Source organism: Pleurodeles waltl, chromosome 3_1 (genome assembly GCF_031143425.1).
Source record: "Pleurodeles waltl isolate 20211129_DDA chromosome 3_1, aPleWal1.hap1.20221129, whole genome shotgun sequence".
Lineage (NCBI taxonomy): Eukaryota > Metazoa > Chordata > Amphibia > Caudata > Salamandridae > Pleurodeles > Pleurodeles waltl.
In genome coordinates this window covers 359,958,705-359,977,694 of record NC_090440.1, presented here as the reverse complement: position 1 = coordinate 359,977,694, position 18,990 = coordinate 359,958,705, and the positions used below count along the sequence as shown (strand labels likewise).

At 45.4% G+C, this 18,990-nt stretch overlaps 1 protein-coding gene across 1 annotated transcript in view; it reads left to right on the top strand.

Moving 5' to 3' along the window:
• The window catches only part of ATP8B4 (ATPase phospholipid transporting 8B4 (putative)), a 2,552,767-nt gene that overhangs the window by 370,811 nt on the left and 2,162,966 nt on the right, over positions 1–18,990 (top strand). The window lies entirely within an intron of this gene.

The following is an 18,990-nucleotide window of genomic DNA, read 5'->3' as shown; positions in this document are numbered from 1 at the left end:
GGGCAGGGGCAGAGTCCGTATGGGAGAAGCCACCTTGCAGCACTCTGTCTCTTCCTCTTCCTCGGGAGGGTTGCAGCAAGGAAAGCAGCCGTAGTCCTCCTCCACTCCCTGTCCACTTGTCTCCGATTGGGGGGAGACTTGCCCATTTTCTTCTGATGTGGGAGGTTATAACATCGGACTCCTGGGTCATCGACATTGTGAAGAAGGGGTACGCTCTTCCCTTTCGGGAATTCCCTCCTACCTTCCCTCCCCGCCCATCCTTCTGTTCGGAAGACCATCTCCTCCTATTACAGCAGGAAGTGTTGTCCCTATTGGCAAAAGGTGCAATAGAGTTGGTTCCCGAGCAAGAGAGGGGTCAGGGTTGTTATTCAAGACACTTCCTGATTCCCAAAAAGGATGGTCGGTTGAGACCGATTTTGGACTTGAGGATTTTGAATTGGTTTCTCAAGCAGGAAAAATTCAAAATGCTGACCCTGTCACAGGTTCTTTTGGCGTTGAACGAAGGAGACTGGATGGTGTCGGTTGATTTGCAGGACGCGTATTTTCATATTCCGATCCTCAAATCGCACAGGAAGTATCTCCGGTTTGTGGTGGGATCGCAGCGTTATCAGTTTGCGGTCCTCCCGTTTGGTCTTACTTCAGCACCTCGAGTCTTCACAAAGGTGATGGCGGTGGTAGCGGCAGAGCTCAGAAGAAGGGGGATAGCTGTGTTTCCCTATCTGGACGATTGGTTGATCAAAGCCAAAACTCCAGAGCTTGTGCGGTGCCATCTCCAGTCGACGACTCAATTGTTGTACGACCTGGGTTTTTCAGTCAATGTACCCAAATCTCACCTGGAGCCCTCTCAACGCCTCCTGTTCGTAGGGGCAGTATTGGACACGACATTGAATCAGGCCTTTCCTCCTCCCCAGCGGGTCCAGGACATTCAGGAGTTGATTCCAATGTTTCAAAATGGAGCGGTAGTTCCAGTCCTCAAGGTCCTTCGTCTGCTCTGTCTGTTCGCTTCTTGCATACTGTTGGTCACTCATGCACGCTGGCACATGAGGGCTCTTCAGTGGTGCGTCCGCAGGCAGTGGTTTCACCACAAAGGGGATCTCGAGGACTCGATAAAGATCTCCAGAGACACCGCAGTGGATCTTCATTGGTGGGCAGCGGTCGACAACCTGTCTCAAGGAAGGCCGTTCTCGCTACCACCACCAGTGGCCACAGTGGTAACGGATGCTTCCACTCTAGGGTGGGGAGCTCATCTGGGGGACCTGGAGATCAAGGGCCTTTGGTCTCCAGGGGAACAGAGGTTACACATCAATCTGTTAGAATTGCGGGCAGTACGTCTGTCTCTCAAGGCCCTCCTTCCTTCCATTCGCGGTCAGTCAATCCAAGTTCTAACGGACAACACGACTGCGATGTGGTATATAAACAAACAGGGAGGAGTGGGGTCGTATCTTCTCTGCAGAGAAGCTCTACGTCTCTGGTCCTGGCTTCAGGAGCACAAGGTCTGCTTGGTTGCACATCATTTGGCCGGAGTCCTGAATGTGCGTGGAGACATTCTCAGTCGACGCAGCTCGGTCGACCACGAGTGGCGCCTTCATCCAGATCTAGTTCTGTATATCTTCTGGATGTGGGGATATCCACAAATAGATCTGTTTGCGACTCAAGAGAATGCGCAGTGCCCGCTGTTTTGCAGCCTCCAGTATCCGGTGCAAGGAGCTTTGGGGGACGCGTTTCAGATATCCTGGAAGGGTCAGTTGCTTTACGCGTTTCCCCCCCATACCCTTGATTCCTCGAGTTCTCAGGAAGATCCGCCAAGACCGAGCTCAAGTCATCCTAATAGCTCCGGATTGTCCGAGAAGGGTGTGGTATTCGGACCTACTCCAACTCTCTCAGTGCCCTCCGCTCCGTCTCCCTTGCAGGGTGGACCTCCTCTTGCAGTTGCAGGGGCAGATTCTACACCCCCACCTCCAGAGGCTGCATCTTCATGCCTGGAGATTGAACGGGGCAATCTGAGTTCCTTTTCTCTCCCTCCAGATGTGGTAGAAGTTATTTTATCAGCCAGACGACACTCCACCAAGTCAATCTATGCTAATCGTTGGGCTAAATTTGCATGCTGGTGTGGAGAGAACAGTTCAGATCCTTTAAAAGCTGGTTTATCTGACATTTTGTCATTTGCACTCCATCTGGCACAGAAAGGTTGTACGATTGCCACTGTCAAAGGTTATTTGTCTGCTCTATCTGCTTTTCTGTGCCTTCCTGATCAACCATCCTTCTTTAAATCGCCAATTGTTTTAAAGTTCCTAAAGGGGCTCACTAATAAGTTTCCACCTACACCATTCGTTATGCCTCAGTGGGACCTTAACTTAGTCTTAACGTTTCTTATGGGGACTCCGTTTGAACCAATGCACTCTTGTTCTTTACGGTTCCTAGTATTCAAAACTGTTTTCCTGGTGGCCATAACATCTGCCAGAAGGGTTAGCGAGCTTCAGACTCTCACTGTAGAACCCCCATACCTTTCTTTCTTTAAGGACAAAGTGATGTTGAGGACCAAGGCGGCTTTGCTTCCGAAGGTTGTTACACCCTTTCACCTGGGGCAGTCGATTACTCTCTCTTCCTTTTACCCTCCACCTCACCCGTCCAAGGAGGAAGAGAGACTCCACCGGCTGGATCCACAAAGAGCACTGAGCTTCTACGTCGCGAGGACGAGAGAGTTCAGACAGGATGAACAGCTCTTCGTTGGATACGTGGGGAAGAGGAAAGGTAGAGCGATCCACAAGAGAACGCTATCCAGGTGGGTCATTCTATGTATTAAGATCTGCTATTCTTTGGCGAAGAGAGATCCACCTGTGGGGCTTTGTGCCCATTCCACCAGGACCAAAGCAGCTTCATCGGCTTTGGCTAGAGGTGTTCCTGTGGCTGACATCTGCAGGGCAGCGACCTGGGCCCTCCATACTTTTGCCAAGCATTACTGTTTGGATTCTGAGGTTAGGGGGGGATGGCCATTTTGCTCGCTCGGTGCTGCAAGATTTCTTGGTTTGACCATTCAGGCACCCACCGCCGGAGGTTATACTGCTTGGGGACTCTATTCTTTAGGTGAGGAATCCACAGGTAGGTGTATCCATCAGAAGAATAAGTTACTTACCTTCTGTAACGCTTTTTCTGGTGGATACAGTAACTACCTGTGGATTCCTCACGGTTCCACCCGCCTCCCCGTTGCCTGACTGGTCAAACCGAGAACTCTTTGGGTGCGCATCCTTGGTCTTGTATATATGTATATAGCTGATTTATGTATATAGTTGTGATAACTGTATATACATTTCCTTTGCAAATTAAGATAGTTCTAGAGGACATTTTGGACTTGGTTTATATATATACATATATATATTTCTATCTTGTATTGAGCATTCATTACTGTTATTTATAATGTGTTTTATAATAAACATTCTACTTTCATTCATTCTGGATGAATATGTACTCTTTAGGTTTAACCTGTTCGCCTCTATGGCACGTAAAAAATGGTGATAACTGACGTCTGCACATCAACGAGTGCTTCTTATTACCTGGATGTCGTCATTCGGTGTCGTGTGTAGTCGGGTGATTGTGACGTCATCGTCGACGTGCAGAGCTTAAAGAAATTTCCGTTGAGGCTGGCGCGAGGGGAGAATTCTTTAGGTGAGGAATCCACAGGTAATTACTGTATCCACCAGAAAAAGCGTTACCGAAGGTAAGTAACTTATTCTTTGCAGGTATTTTGTTTAATTCCCTCTTTGGATACTTTAATTCAGACGTTCAGCATAAAGATGGTTAAGGTATGCCTAAGTGCCAAAATTTGGGCTACCTAATTATTGTCTGTGGCTGGAGGGATTCATAAAGAGTATGCACGGTACTCCCTTACCTTCAGAACTCTTCACCTTTTGCATGATACTTACCACTGCACAACATTAGAATAGGCATCACGGGGTGTGTCTGATAATATGTTTGGGTCATGCACATCTCATTTTCTCCGTTAATGGGGAAGAATAAATGTTTTTTTGACAGGGATGCCCTGTGAAATCTACCCTATCATCAGCTCACAGTAAGGATGCTTTAAAAAAGTAAGAGGGATGTGTCACTAATGTAAACTGAAGTTTACCATGTCTAGCTAATACGGAACTACTTTTATGGGCATCATCAATTGCTCAATTATTATTGATTCTGGTAAGAGTGCATTTTAGGGCGTACTATTGAATTGGATTCTTATGGAGGATCAGCCCCTCTGGTTATCATCAATTCTTCAATGGTAATTGGTAAGGGTGCATATGTAAGGGCTACAATTGAACTTGTCTTTTTGGGTCACTCAAGGTGGAAGGGATGTTTGTGAGTGTGAATAAAACCATGCAATGTTTAGGTTTCTCTGATAAAGGTAGAAAGTAAGGCATAGGTTAAAGGGTTTTGTGATTTGGTGGTATTTGTTGCCTCACAACGGGCATTCTCTCACAGTGGATCTTAGAAGCCCTTTTACTAGATAAGAATAATTGAAGCTATTAAGGATCTTATTAGAAGTATAGCGAAGGCTGTGGTTGCTCTTTCCACCAAATTGTACCAAGAGCTTTTGACTATAGTTTCACTTATTTATTATTTTGTTGCTCTTGTGAGCAGGATCCTATCGCCTATTTCCTTTTTTTAAATAATGGGTACTATAGGTCTGATTCCCAAATTGCCCCTTGTAGTAAATTTTGTAGTGATACAAAACGTACTACACAGTGGTATTCACAAATGATGTGTGAAGTCTATGCCTCCGCAATAGCCTATACTTATGTGTGTGGAGTCTAACACCCCGACTGAGGAGTCTGCACACAATCAGTGTAACCTTTTGTAGCAAATGTAGGCAGGAGTGGGTGGAGTAAGAGGAGTGTAGGGAGGAGGGAGGAGGGCTTTAGGAATGGACATCACCCATCCATGCAATATTAAGACATTCGCTATTCTCCGAAAGAGGAGACATGTAACTTACAGTTTTATAGAAAATTTATAGTTTGAGTTTGTGAATACCAAAAAGGTGTCACCTACTCCAAAGTGTGAACATACTCAAAAGTGTAAGTTATTTTGTGAATCAGCCTACACCTTTTGTGCAGTTTCTAGTAGCTAGACTCTTCCAAATGGTAGCTCGCCTGTACTTATGTGGTGAAATGGGTTTATTCCCAGGAGTGTCACCATATTACTATGGAATCAGCACTTTTTGATTTTGCAAGGGATGAGGCTCAAGATTTCACCATGATATCATTGGTTACAGAAAAAGCTTTGATCACATGTCTTTGCCATTTGCATAGAGCATTTGTTTCTAGACAGCCGACTCTCGGACCTTTTCTGGAGAAGGTATGTGACCCCAGTACGTGGGATCTGCTAAATGGACATTTATTATGCGACAACTAGGCACTTAACATGGATTCTCTGATTTTCCCTGATTTTTTTTCTCTCTGTTTAGAGCCTTTTATAGCTGCAGTTGCTGAGCATGTGAGTATTACTACTGTGAGTTTCAACAGGGTAGAAATAATTTTGATTGCATTTGCTGGTGACAATACCTTTGATATAGTAGTTTCAGACAGCACTTTCCAATCTTTTTGAGATTGCAGAGTAATATAAGGGAGTTTTTATGTAGGAACTGAATAACTCTAACACTCGGGTCTTGGAGACAAATAGCATTTTTGAAACCGATGCCCTGGGTAGTGCGTTTCAAGGTGAGAATTTTGGAGCTGTGTCCAGCAAGATAGGTATAAGGTGGTCTGTGCTAAGTACCATCCTTTAGTGAAACCATGCCACATTATAAAAGCAGTGAGGCATACTCCCTCGTTCTCGGACTGGGTGATGTAACATTACCACACTTACTCCCTTTATATATACACCAAGCAATGTTTTAAAAAGATTTGTGTCTGCAGTTTGCAGCTTTGTGTGAGATTATACGTAGCCCCAAAGAACGACTACCATCTGAGGCTACCTATAGATTCTTCTACCACATTATTATTTTTACATCTATTTCCTTCCTTCTTTCATAATCTTTACCAATGGGAGGCTGAGTACGCAAGGCAACACAGCATGAACTTAGCCTCACAAATACAGATACAACATACAAACCACAACCACACAAATATAAATACATGTCAAACACTCACTACAGACAGTGGCCTGGGACCTTACACACATACAAGACCATGTACAACCATCTGTGATGGAACACATTACTCCATCACACAACCTAGCAATCAACACATCACACGCACACACACAGTACACCAAACCTCATGCCATGAAGAATACATGCAGATTTAAACAGTTAACCCCTTTGGGTGCCTGGACACCAGGGATTTTGTTTTTCTGACATTGGCATAAGGGGAGCGACCCTTTTGGCAAGGGTCGCTACCCAGGGGAATTTTTTTTTATTATGCCTTTCCTGCCACCCCACCCCCAGGGGCTATTGGCCTATATTGATTAGGCCAAGCCACTAGACACAGGATTTTTTTTTATTTGTTTACATTGATAAGCGGAGTGACCCCTTAGGCAAGGGTTACTCCCCTGGGAGGGCAAATTGTTTTTAGGCTGTTTCTGCCCCCCTTTGGAGGCAGATGGGCCTATTTTTATCAGACCAATCTGCCCCATGGGTGACAGAAACCACTAGGCACCAGGGATTTTTTTTTGTTGTTTTATAGATGTGGAGTGACCCCTTAGACAAGGGTCATTCCCCTGGGGGGCAAATTTATTTTAGGCCATTTCTGCCCATCTTTGTGGCAGATCGGCCTATTTTTCTTAGGCGACTCTGCCCCCGAGGGTGCTGAAACCAGTAGACACCAGGGATTTTTTTTTTGCACCAATTTCATGCAAGAGTCGCTCCCCTGGGGGGCAAATTTATTTTAGGCCATTTCTGTCCAGGGCAGATCAGCCTTTTTTTGTAATGCTCATCTGCCCCCAAGGGGGAAGAAACCCCACCAGGGAAGATTTTTTTTTTTTTTTTTTAAAGAGGGTGGGGGTATGGCCATACCCCCACCCAAATAAATGGGGACAAAGTTGTTCTGTCCACCAGTGGGCAGATGGGGCAATTACCCCCAATCCACTCCCCGGGGAGGCAGGAAGCCTACCAGATGCCAGGGAATAAAAAAAAAAAAAAATAGTGGGCTGGTGGCTACCAACCAGTATGGGCCTGGTTATGCCCCCACCCCAACTAAAGGGGGTAACAGTCTTTCAGCTCTCCCCTGCACACTAAAACATGTTATCTCATGGCAAGCAAGAGGACATTTGATTACTTTGGGTTTTGGTTTTACATTTGGGCATGAGAACTTGGCTAACTCTTAAAATTGTCCCACTTGGAATGGTGAGGGCTGCACTTTTTGGACTTTGGGACGCTGCCATGTAGAAAAATCCACAAGACCTAGACACATCTGAAAACTAAACATCTGGGTGATTCCACGGTGGTGTGCTTCACATACACCCGCACCATTTTCTTACCCACAATGCCCTGCAAACCTCCAACTTTGCTGGAAATCACACATTTTTCCCACATTTTTGTGATGGAACCTTCGGGAATCTGCAGGAATCCACAAAATTCCTACCACCCAGCATTGTCGCATCTATACAGACAAAAATTGTGCCCCACTTGTCAGCCTAAAAATACTTTGTGTTCAAACTGCCCTTTTGGATCTGCTTTGGTTTCCCCTCAATTTCAAAATGTTTTGGCTCTTTCCCGACACTGGCACTTGGCCACCTACACAAGTGAGCTATCACTTTTACTGGGAGCCTGAGGGGAACGCTGGGTGGTAGAAAATATGTCCCGGTGCATTGATCCCACACAAAAATGTGGGAAAAATTTGATTTTGTTGCTAAATTTGAGTTTTGCAGAGGATTCTGGGTAAGAAAACACGTCGGGATCCATGCAAATCACACCTCCCTGGGCTCCCTCGGGTGTCTAGTTTTCAGAAATGTTTAGGTTTGGTAGGTTTCCTTATATGGCTGCTGAGCCCCAGGGCCAAAAACTCAGGCGCCCCCGCCGCAAAAACAGGTAGTTTTGCATTTGATAATTTTGTTGTGTCCAGATAGTGTTTTGGGGTATTTACTTTCGCTGGCACTAGACTAGGCCTACCCATACAAGTGAGGTACCATTTTTATCGGGAGACTTAGGGGAATGCTGGGTGGAAAGAAATGTGTGGCTCCTCTCAGATTCCCGAACTTTCTATCTCCGAAATGTGAGGAAAAAGTGGGTTTATTTGCCATATTTTAATGTTTGCAAAGGATTCTGGGTAACAGAACCTGGTGGGAGCCCTATAAGTCACCCTATTCTGAATTCCACTAGGTGTCTAGTTGTCAAAAATGGTTTCCTTAGGTGCCGGCTGAGCTAGAGGCCAAAATCCACAGGTATGCACTTTGCAAAAAACAGCTCTGTTTTTCTTGGGAAAATGTGATATGTCCACGTTGTGTTTTGGGGCATTTCCTGTCGTGGGCACTAGGCCTACCCACCCAAGTGAGGTACCGTATTTATCAGGAGACTTGGGGAAACACTGGATGGAAGGAAATGTGTGGCTCCTCTCAAATTCCAGAACTTTCTGTCACTGAAGTGTGAGAAAAAGGTGTTTTTTGGACAAATGTTGAGGTTTGCAAAAGATTCTGGGTCACAGAACCTAGTGTGAGCCCCACAAATCACCCCATCCTGGATTCCATCGAGGTGTCTAGTTTTAAAAAATGCACAGGTTTGGTCGGCATTCCTAGGTGTCGGCTGAGCTAGAGATCAAAATCCACAGCTAGACACTTTCCAAAAAACACTTCAGTTTTCAATGTAAAAATGTGATGTGTCCATGTAGCATTTCCTGTCAAGGGCATTAGACCTACCCATGCAAGTGAGGTACCATATTTATTGGGAGACTTGGGGGAGCCCAGAATAGCAAAACAAGTGTATTGCCCCTTGTTTTCTCTACATATTTTCCTTCCAAATGTAAGACAGTGTGTAAAAAAGACGTCTATTTGAGAAATGCCCTGTAATTCACATGCTCGGAATTCAGGGATGTGCAAATAACCACTGCTTCTCAACACCTTATCTTGTGGCCATTTTGTGAAATACAAAGCTTTTCTTGATACCTATTCTTCAGTCTTTACATTTCAGCAAATGAATTGCTGTACACCCGGTATACAATGAAAACCCATTGCAAGGTGCAGCTCATTTATTGGCTCTGGGTATCTTGGGTTCTTGATGAACCTACCATCCCTATATGTCCCTGCAGTCAGAAGAGTCTAGCAGACATAACAGTATATTGCTTTAAACAATCTGACATCGCAGGAAAAAGTTACAGAGTAAAACGTGTAGAAAATAGGCAGTTTTTTCAATTTGTTTATTTCAGCTGTTATTTTGTGTAGGAAAACCTTGTAGGATCTACACAATGACCCCTTGCTGAATTCAGAACTTTGTCTACTTTTCAGAAATGTTTTGCTCTCTGGGATCCAGCACTGGTTCCACACCCATTTCTGTCACTAACTGGAAGGAGGCTAAAAGCACAAAATATAGTAAAAATGGGGTATGTCCCAGTAAAATGCGAAAACTGTGTTGAAAAATGTGTTTTTCTGATTCAAGTCTGCCTGTTCCTAAAAGCTTGGAGGATGGTGATTTTAGCACCACAAAGGCTTTGTTGATACCATTTTCATGGAAAACACCACAAGCCGCTCCTTCTGCAGTCCTTTTTTCCCATTTAAAAAAAAAAAAAAAAAAAAAGATTTTCGCTGTATTTTGGCTAATTTCTTGGTCTCCTCCGGGGAACCCACAAAGTCTGGATACCTCTAGAATCCCTAGGATGTTGGAAAAAAAGGACACAAATTTGGCGTGGGTAGCATATATGTACAAAAGGCTATCAGGGCCTGAGTGTGAACTGCTCCAAGTAGCCCAAAAAAAAAGGCCTGGCACCTCAGGGGGAAAAGGTTTGGCAGCGAAGGGGTTAAACACACAAAGCCACATAGCACTGCAACAAACACATATCATCACACCACCATGACGTCAACATTTCAGCTATAGACACATACCCATCACACAAACCACACCCTATCACTGAGGGATAAAAACACTGCAATCAACCTCACAGACAGCTCACACAATACCAGAAGAATCAAGCAGCACACACACAAATATACTGGCACACAACCGATGTCCGCCAGGAACAACTCAAACCTAGGAAAGGACAAAGATGTAACCAAAAAAACAACAACTGGTTGGTAAATTTTATGTTAATAATAGGGATTAAAATACGCTTGTGCCTCTGTTATAAGAAAACAGCACCAAAGGCACTAAATGGTACCCCTATTTGACTCCTGGGTAGAGGAGACCTTGGAGGTAGAAGAGATGGAAACAGTCCTTTTAGGGGTGTCACAAGAGGAGGAGCAAGGAAAAGGTCAAACTTGGAAAGGATAAACTTTTTAGACTCATGGGGACGATCATCAGAAGGGGGTTTGGGTGTGAAGGGAGAGGGAGTGGTTGTTTGGCATTTAGATGTTGATATCTTGGGTGCTTGTTTGTGTGAGGTATGCTTTTGTGTGTCTTGGACTGAGGGGTGGTGGAGGTGCTGGGGACAATGTGGTTGGCTGCCTGTTGGGGTGGTGACTGCAGGTCCTGGTGGATGTGCTGCATGTAGGTGTGTCAGTGGTTGAGGTGTGTGTGGGTGTGGTAACTGGGGTGGATGTCTGAGGGTCTTCTGGGGTGCTGTCTACAGGTAGGATAGGTGTTGTGGCTGGATCTGTGAATGTTGGTGTGGTGTCTTCAGGTGTGTCAGGTGTTGTGTCTGTTGTGCTGAGGCTGTCAGGGCAGGTCATGACTGTTGCTGCTGTTTCTGTAGGTGTCTGTGTGAGTGCCGGTGGTGTAGCTTGTGGTGCTTTTGTTTGTCTGCACTACCCTTGGATGTTAGGATGGATGGATGCATGCCTATTTGTGTGCATTGGCTGGGTCGGGGAAGGGGGGGAATCGGACTGGAAAGAGGAAGGTGGAGGGGGGACATAGACAAGGGGTGACTGGCTGCCATCCCTCCAGGAATGCATTGCTCTGTTGTATTTGAGTTGCCAGTCCCTAGATGGCATTCACAATGGTCGACTGACCCACAGAGATCGACCTCAGGAGGTCAAAAGCCTCCTCACTGAGGGCAGCAGGGCTAACAGGGGCTGGGGCAGAGTTGCCTGCGGCAAAGGAGACGTTCCCTCCCTCTTGGGTGGGTGGGCATGGCCGACTGAGTGGGGAGCAATGGGAGGGCGGTGATAGAATGGAGGTGGCGCACAAAGATGGAACTGCGCTGGTCCCAGATGGGTCCGCCACCACCAGTGATTCACCACTGGAGAAGGATTCCGAAGAAGATGTAGTCGATCTGGTCTCCCACACGATGCCCCCCTCACCCTCCAGGCCCCTGGGTCCCTCGGTGTTGGTGGTGTTGTGACTGGAGGTCCAGTGGCCAGTAGCTTCCCCACTCTGCTGTGCCCCATTTTCTTTTCCTGCCAGTGCTGATGCTGAAAAACAGAAAGTCCGGTATGGTCATCACAGTCACAAGAAAACACTTCCATCATACAGTAAACAGAAGTCTCATTACATCCTGTTCACCAACACCCTCAGGTAGTGCCAGTTAAGTGCCAACATCATGTCACAACAAAATATGAAGTACGTTTCTCAATATAAACATTGTTATACCCCAGCTACGCAAGCTAACTGACACCTACAATTCCAAGAATCAAGTTGACCAATCACACTGCCCATACCATGCCATGGTGACTATGCCACATGATAGAGGTTCCCTATCCACAACAACATTGTCAATCACCAATCAAACAATAGTTTAGAAATGTCAATTTGCTTACCACTAATCAAAAACACATACTCAACACATACAAATATTTTACGCTGATGTAAAACACCAGGCTATGACACATGTTTTGAAGCAAAGGCAAGCAAGCCTAGTGTAGACAAGCCATAACTTCTTCATTTCACATAATTACCGCCATACACCATGGACATATGGAAACCTGCCACAACTCAAATTCCCATTCATCCCAATTTTTGGTTAAGGAGTCAGAACACATGGAACACACATCCACCAATAGTGATGTATCAAGGATTGAAATTACAATTGGATCAAGTCATCAAGCTCATTGGTCTTCTGTAAACAAAATGTATCAGTCAAATAAGGGACAAGTAAGCGCAGACCTATGTTTCACACACAACCATAAGATGTCAAGAAGACTATACCTTACATATGTACTACTATACTGTGCAGAAAGATGACAATCAGACCTTCCTAATCCTGCAATTAGTCTATCAATAGACCGCTGACTGAGTGGAAACATCACTACACACATATCAGACATGGCAAACCTTGTATCTGTTTGTGTAGGATTCTCAGAGCCAAAGCACATATGTTGCCAACATGACAGGTACACCTACCATGATGCAAGCCACAAGCCTAGAAACACTTATAATACAGCTCACATGTGTATGTGAACTTTCATACCTGCAACACATAGGTGTCATTGCCAACATTAGGTTCCCAAACAACCAGGGAATCAATTGCAACATCCTTCATAGCAACAGCAAGTAGACATAACTATTTCCAGTGTTGATTCATGACTAAACCTTTCATTGATACAAGATGTTGACAAATATCTGCCAAGAATTTAACAGTGAATAGATGATCATTGTCTATGAATCATGCCTAGCACAGTATGTCCAAGGACAAAGCAATGTGGCCACTTTCTACTAATAGAATATTTGCAAGGTAGTCAAATTCCTAGCCTCTGATACCAATGTATGTTTGCCCATTGAAATGTTGCAACACCTCAGTGGTATTCAACATGCATGTTGTCTACTGTGATGAGACTTCATATATGTCTATGTACATCCCTCACTTACCAAGGGGGGATTATCTTGTAACGGGTGGGAAGGAGTTAACCTTGTATGTCATGTGGCATGTCAGGTGGACATCACAGCCTCACATGCTGCTGTCACTTATCAAGAAGCATTAGAAAACTAGAGATGACTAGAATATGTATGGCTCTATTTTGCACATGGTCTGAGGACAGACATCAAGGACTTATACAACCTACCACCATGATATTGGGAGGATTTACCTGTTGGGGAGCATGTACAATCACCACTGTAGGAAATGCAGTATAATGGTACACATATGACAGTCATATTTGCACAATAAAATGCTACTGTAATGAGGGGACTACATATTTGAGTAACATGCCTCCAAATACATAGGTATGTGCACACCTGAGTGCTATAGATGGCTGCAGTACATCAATGTGTACAAAGGAGATCTGTGACACTTTGCATTTACAACAGCTGACATACTGTTCCCTAACTCAATCATCTGGTAAAGGGACAAACATGACATTGGGGGGTCATAGTCCGACGGGCACCCTGTCCTGATTGGGAGGACATCCCCAGCTGGGCTTCTGCCGTCTTCTGGGGACAGCGTTTCGGGTCCTCCCACCTCTTCTGACAGTGAGCGTTCTGCTATGGACCCCCAGGGTCCGCACTTTCTTGGCGATGGCACACCATATCCCCTTCTTCTGATGGACGTTAACCTGCATGGATGACATAGAAAAAATAAAGAATGTCATGTCCACATGTTTCACACTAAAACAGGCAGGGTAACTGACTAGTTAGTATAACTAGCCCAAATACTGACTGTCTTGAACATCCCCTCCACTGATAGATGAGCATATGCAGTCAGGCCAGATGTGTGGTGGACACAGGCAGATAACATGCATCTCCAGCTCTCGCTTTCATGTTATCACATATGATCAGACAGCAAACACATACGCAAATATGGCATTTCAAGAGGAGTATGGAATACCAACTTCACTAACCTTGTGCAACAGTCACTAGGTGGGTCAGGGAACATACAGCCAATACTCTCCACGGTGTCTCAGGACTCAATCTCTGTCTCCAAACATAAGTACATGGCCAGATACTCTTCCCATTCTATGACAAGTTTGGCACCCTACAGACTTTTAAGACACAATTGGTAACATTGCCCATCAGCCTTTTCTTAGTATTACAAGGTATAGTTGGGCTAAGGAAATGTTTGTCCTCCACCAGCTTCTCCAGCTCCTTGGGTGAGAAGGCAGGGGCCCTATCACCTGTTGGACATGGCATGATTGTTCCCAGAGGCAGTACGCAGCAGCTCAAGTCATGGAGTTATCGCTGGCAGGAGTATCAGGAGTCAAGTGAGAGATTAAGTTTGAAATGGCGGTCATGTCTGCCATGTAAGACTCTGTCACCGCTGGCGAACATTGCCATTGCCCAAGACCACCAAAGGCAGCTATGTGTTCCCATGGCAATATCCACTGTGGTAGTATCTGCCTACTGCCATGACAACTTCCGCCGATGGAATTAGGTCATTTCCTAATGTCCAGTACAGTAGGTCAGGCAGCTGCCATTTTATGGCCCTTAGATGCTTGGAACAGTAGAAAAAAAAAGTGTCACAAGGTCAGAAACATGTCATCCAGATCTACTGCCTGGATAGGCAGACAATCATGGATCTCTGTCGTCAGTTGGAGCCAGATCTGATGCCTGCCATCCGTCATAACAATAGCATTCCACCCATTGTAGAAGTCATGTCAGTGCTGCATTTCCTGGCCACAGGCTACTTTCAAAATACTGTGGCCCTTACTACAGGGATGTCACAGCCAAGGTTCAGTTTGGTCTTGAAGGATGTCCTGTCAGCACTGTTGAAACACCTACACAGGTACATCCGATTTCCACAATGTGAAGATTTGGCCCATGTGAAGGTTGATTTTTATGCTATGGCATACAACCCACATGTGGTGGGAGCCATTGATGGTACCCATGTAGCCTTGGTTTACCCTAATGCCAAGGAGCAGGTGTATCGGAACAGGAAGAACATCCACTCCATAAATGTTCAAGTAGTCTGTTTGGAGGACCTTTGCATTTCCCAAGTATGTGCAAAGTACCCGGGTTCTGTTCATGATGCCTTCATCATGCAGAGCAGCACTATCCCACTGCTGCCGATGGTGATATATTTGATGTGTGTCACTATCTTATTTCTGCTGCCAAATATAATGATGCCAAACTTTTATGTATGCACATGTGTAATGATTCCTTACAGGGGATTCTGGCTACCCAAAATTGTCCCTGGTTGTTGACACCAGTGAGGTACCCAACCACGCCAGGGAAAGTTCACTTCAATGAGGCTCACGGAAGGAAAAGCCATATCATTGAGCGGATTTTTGGGCTCCTAAAGGCTAGATTTTGTTGCATTGATTAGTCCGGTGCAGCCCTCCTCTACCCACCCGTCAAAGTGTATCAAATCATTGTTGCCTGCTGCAAGCTTCACAACCTCACACAGACACCTCAGATCCCATATATAACAGATGAGGGGGAACCAGCAGGTCCACCTGGTGAGAATGCAAAAATGCCAAGTGAGGATGACAGTGATGAGGAGGAAGTTGGAGACAGCTGGGCAGAACTCATAAATCAGTACTTCAATTGACTGTAGGCATGTGGTGTTCTGTTAAATACTTGACTCGCTGGATTATTGGAGGGGCTTGGAGATGTTTGAGAACAGTCTTTGTATAACCATTAGACAGCTGATTAGGTGCTTAGCAGTACATTTCTCAAGTGTGTTTGCAAATTTGTGTTTGGCGTTGTGCTTATTGTGATGACCTCCTTTGTTAATGTTTGTCACACTGCAAAATCAGTGTTACTATAGTATTTGGGACATGTCTTTATTTGTCTTCATCACCATTACCTGCCTATATCTTTTGTATTACATTTTTACTTTGCAGATTTATTCCCAAGGTCATCCTCATGTGGTCAATTCCGAATTCTCACAGGAGGGTGGGATTTGCAGGTCTGACATGTGAAGTGAACATAGATAGATCCAGATGCTATATGACATCATGTTGGTGGTGTGTGAGTTCCATGCCCAGACTGTCAGGACAGTGGGATGGTAGTGTACTGATTCACACATTCGAACTGTGTGCCATGTTATCTGGGTCCAAGGGTGTCATTTGTGTGGTCTTGCCTTTGACACATGTCATCAAATGCAGTCCATAACCTCAACCTTCTCATTGGTTAGATGATACTGCTATTTAACTTGTATGTAGCTGTCACTGTTTCCTCATTGCAGGCCACCATGCATGTGTGTCAAGAATGACATAAGTGAGTAGCATGGCTGCAGATACCTGACCATGGTAAGTGGAAGGTTCAATGACTGGGGACAGTTGTTCTGACCTTTGTCTGTATTATGGGGTTTGATCATTTCGGAGGTATGGTATGCTTTAGCTGATGACTAATTGAACCAACCTGTTTGCCTATTTGTATGGACAAAGACTGACATGTCCCTAACTTCATTAGTCTGTGAGGAGCTTATTATTCACACCTATGCTGAACCATTAAATTGTGAAGCTGTATTGCACTTTGTAATATTTGGCATGTTGTCGACCTATGGAAAACGCAGGAAAGTACAATAAATGGGATAAGGAGTTTGCCTGTTTGTAAAATTGTCCATACATGTGACCCAAATTCAATAGTACACGTGAGATGTGACTTAACAAATTTGATACAAATGTGAATATTATGTGTAAACAACATTTTTCACAGTTAACTGTTCAAAATAGTGGAAAACTTAGTCTCAAACACGATATGTGGTTTAGTTGTGTTTGTTTACAAGTGCACAGGAAAATGTAAAGAATAGGATCAAATCATTAAGTGCAAACAGTGAAGGGTTTAGTCATGGTGGATGGAATCATCAGGGTAGCTGCTACAACATTTGGAGTCTCAAGTCCAGTGTCCTTGTGCCATTGGAAAATGTAGAGTGGTTGTAACACAGTCAACAGGGTGTATCTGTGGCACACAAGGGCAACCAATGAGTAGAGGATCCCTTCCTCGCAGTGGTAGAAGTCTTGGCATCTGATCCTCCTGGGTGTTTTGGTGGACGTTCATGTTTGCTGGGGAGAGGTGATGGGGGGAGATGGAGGTCTTCAGCTACAGAGCCTCCATTCCACTGGATGCCACAGATTTAGAAGGGCCTGATGTTACATGGCCAATGGAAGGGGTCTGCGGTTGAGGACATAACCTACTCAGGGTGGTATTAATGTCTTTCAGCACCCCTGTTAGGGAGGACATGTTGGCATTGTGGACTTCCCACATTTGCATGATTTGCTGGTGGGTGTCCCTCTGCAGCTGCTTTATCTTCCTCATCATGGCAAGTACCTGGACCATCAGGCCCAGGGACTGTTGGTAGACTCCCAAGACTTGGGAGATGGTGTCCTGGCCAGTTGTATTCTTAGCATCCTCAATCCGCTGGCCCACACCATCCCTCCCGCGCACCCAACCCCCATGTTCACGTGCCCTTGGCACAGTTTGCCCACTCCCACAGGTGCTAGGTCCTTCATTGTCTGGGTTCTCTAGTGGTGACTCTGGTACCTGTACTGGGGGGCACATGATGGTATTAACTGTCCTTGGGACACAGGTTTGGGGGTGAATGGTTGCCTGGGATGCAGAAGCCATAGGGCTGGGAGGAGTCGAAATGTGCGGGGAGAAGCTAACAGTTGTAGACCGACCAGGTATCCCAAATGGGCCAGAGACATCCTCATTGTCCTCACATCCAGGGGCATTCTCCTCTCTGAGGGCTTCATGCAGAGGGGGAAGGGGATGGGTCTGGTGTCCTCTCCCTGGTCATAATGGGTAGGTGACCTATTGAAGTGGAACAGCCAGTTAGAGATTGCAGTGCAACATGTGGTATCAGACTTTGTAAGAAGTGCTTTGAGCCCTGTACAGAAAGGCTTAGCTTGATTCCCTGATATGACAGTGACACCTACTTTCAAATCTGTGGTACAGCTATATTTGCGATACAGGGAATTCCTATAACCTACACCTTGCTACATGATACCAGATTAGCTTGATAATTGGATGTCCGTTGATTGACTCATATTGTGTCTGCTGTGTAGCTTTATATTGTCCACGTTATCTCCCAGTCCGCTGTAGTTCAATATTGAGTCACCACACAGCTGCAGAATGAGATGTGGGAACTGGCCTGTACATCAGCTTAGGGGGTAACCATTCTACATGGTCATATCTATCAGGCTACACCTAGCACAGCACACTGCAGATAAGTGTTTTCCCTGCAGATGAGGAGCTTTCAATGGGTGATGGGAGGTAAAAGGTCCATTTTAGCACAGGACTCAGCTGTTGCTGTGTGTTGGTGGTATTGTACTGGTTGATGCCCATGGCATTGCTGTCATTGCCGGAGACTGTAAAATTGTGGATCATTCAGGTGGGTTTAGCTGATTGTGTAGTTGACATAGAAGGCTATTTTAATTATTGTACACTGTTCAGGTTTTCTTAATGGTAGGACAGTGCCTGAGAGGAGTTGTAGTGCTGTCAGTCCCTGTACTACTAACCCATACAGACACTGTGCCCCCCGTTGAGTTTAGTTGACGTGGTATACCAGAGAGAGGTATTTGGACAGTTGGCTGCTAAGAAGTCAATAGGTAATCAGTGAGCATGCAAGACAGAACTTTAGGATGACATTTTCACTGTTGTGACTTACCCAACTCCACTCCCAGAGGTTTCCTGTCAAGCCCTTAGGATGCAGGATGTCCAAGACCGTCTCCTCCCATGATGTGAATGTTGGAGGAGGAGGTGGGGGCCCACCCCCAGCCTTGTGGACTGCCAGTTGGTGCCTAGCAGCCATGGAACATACCTTCCCCCTGAGGTAATTCCACCTCTTCCTGATGTCCCCCACCCTGTGCATGGATAGCTGCCTTACCCTGTTGACTATATTTTGTCACATCTCCATTTTCCTGGCAATAGAGGTTTGTTAGACTTGTGCTCCAAATAGGTGTGGCTCTACTCTGATGATTTCGTCCACCTTGACCCTCCACTCATCCTCTGTGAGGCGGTGATGTTTTTGTGCAGACTTGTTAGTGGTGGAAAACTCGATCAGGGAAAAAAAAGGGTGATGAGGTATGGATGCTGTTTTTTGAGTG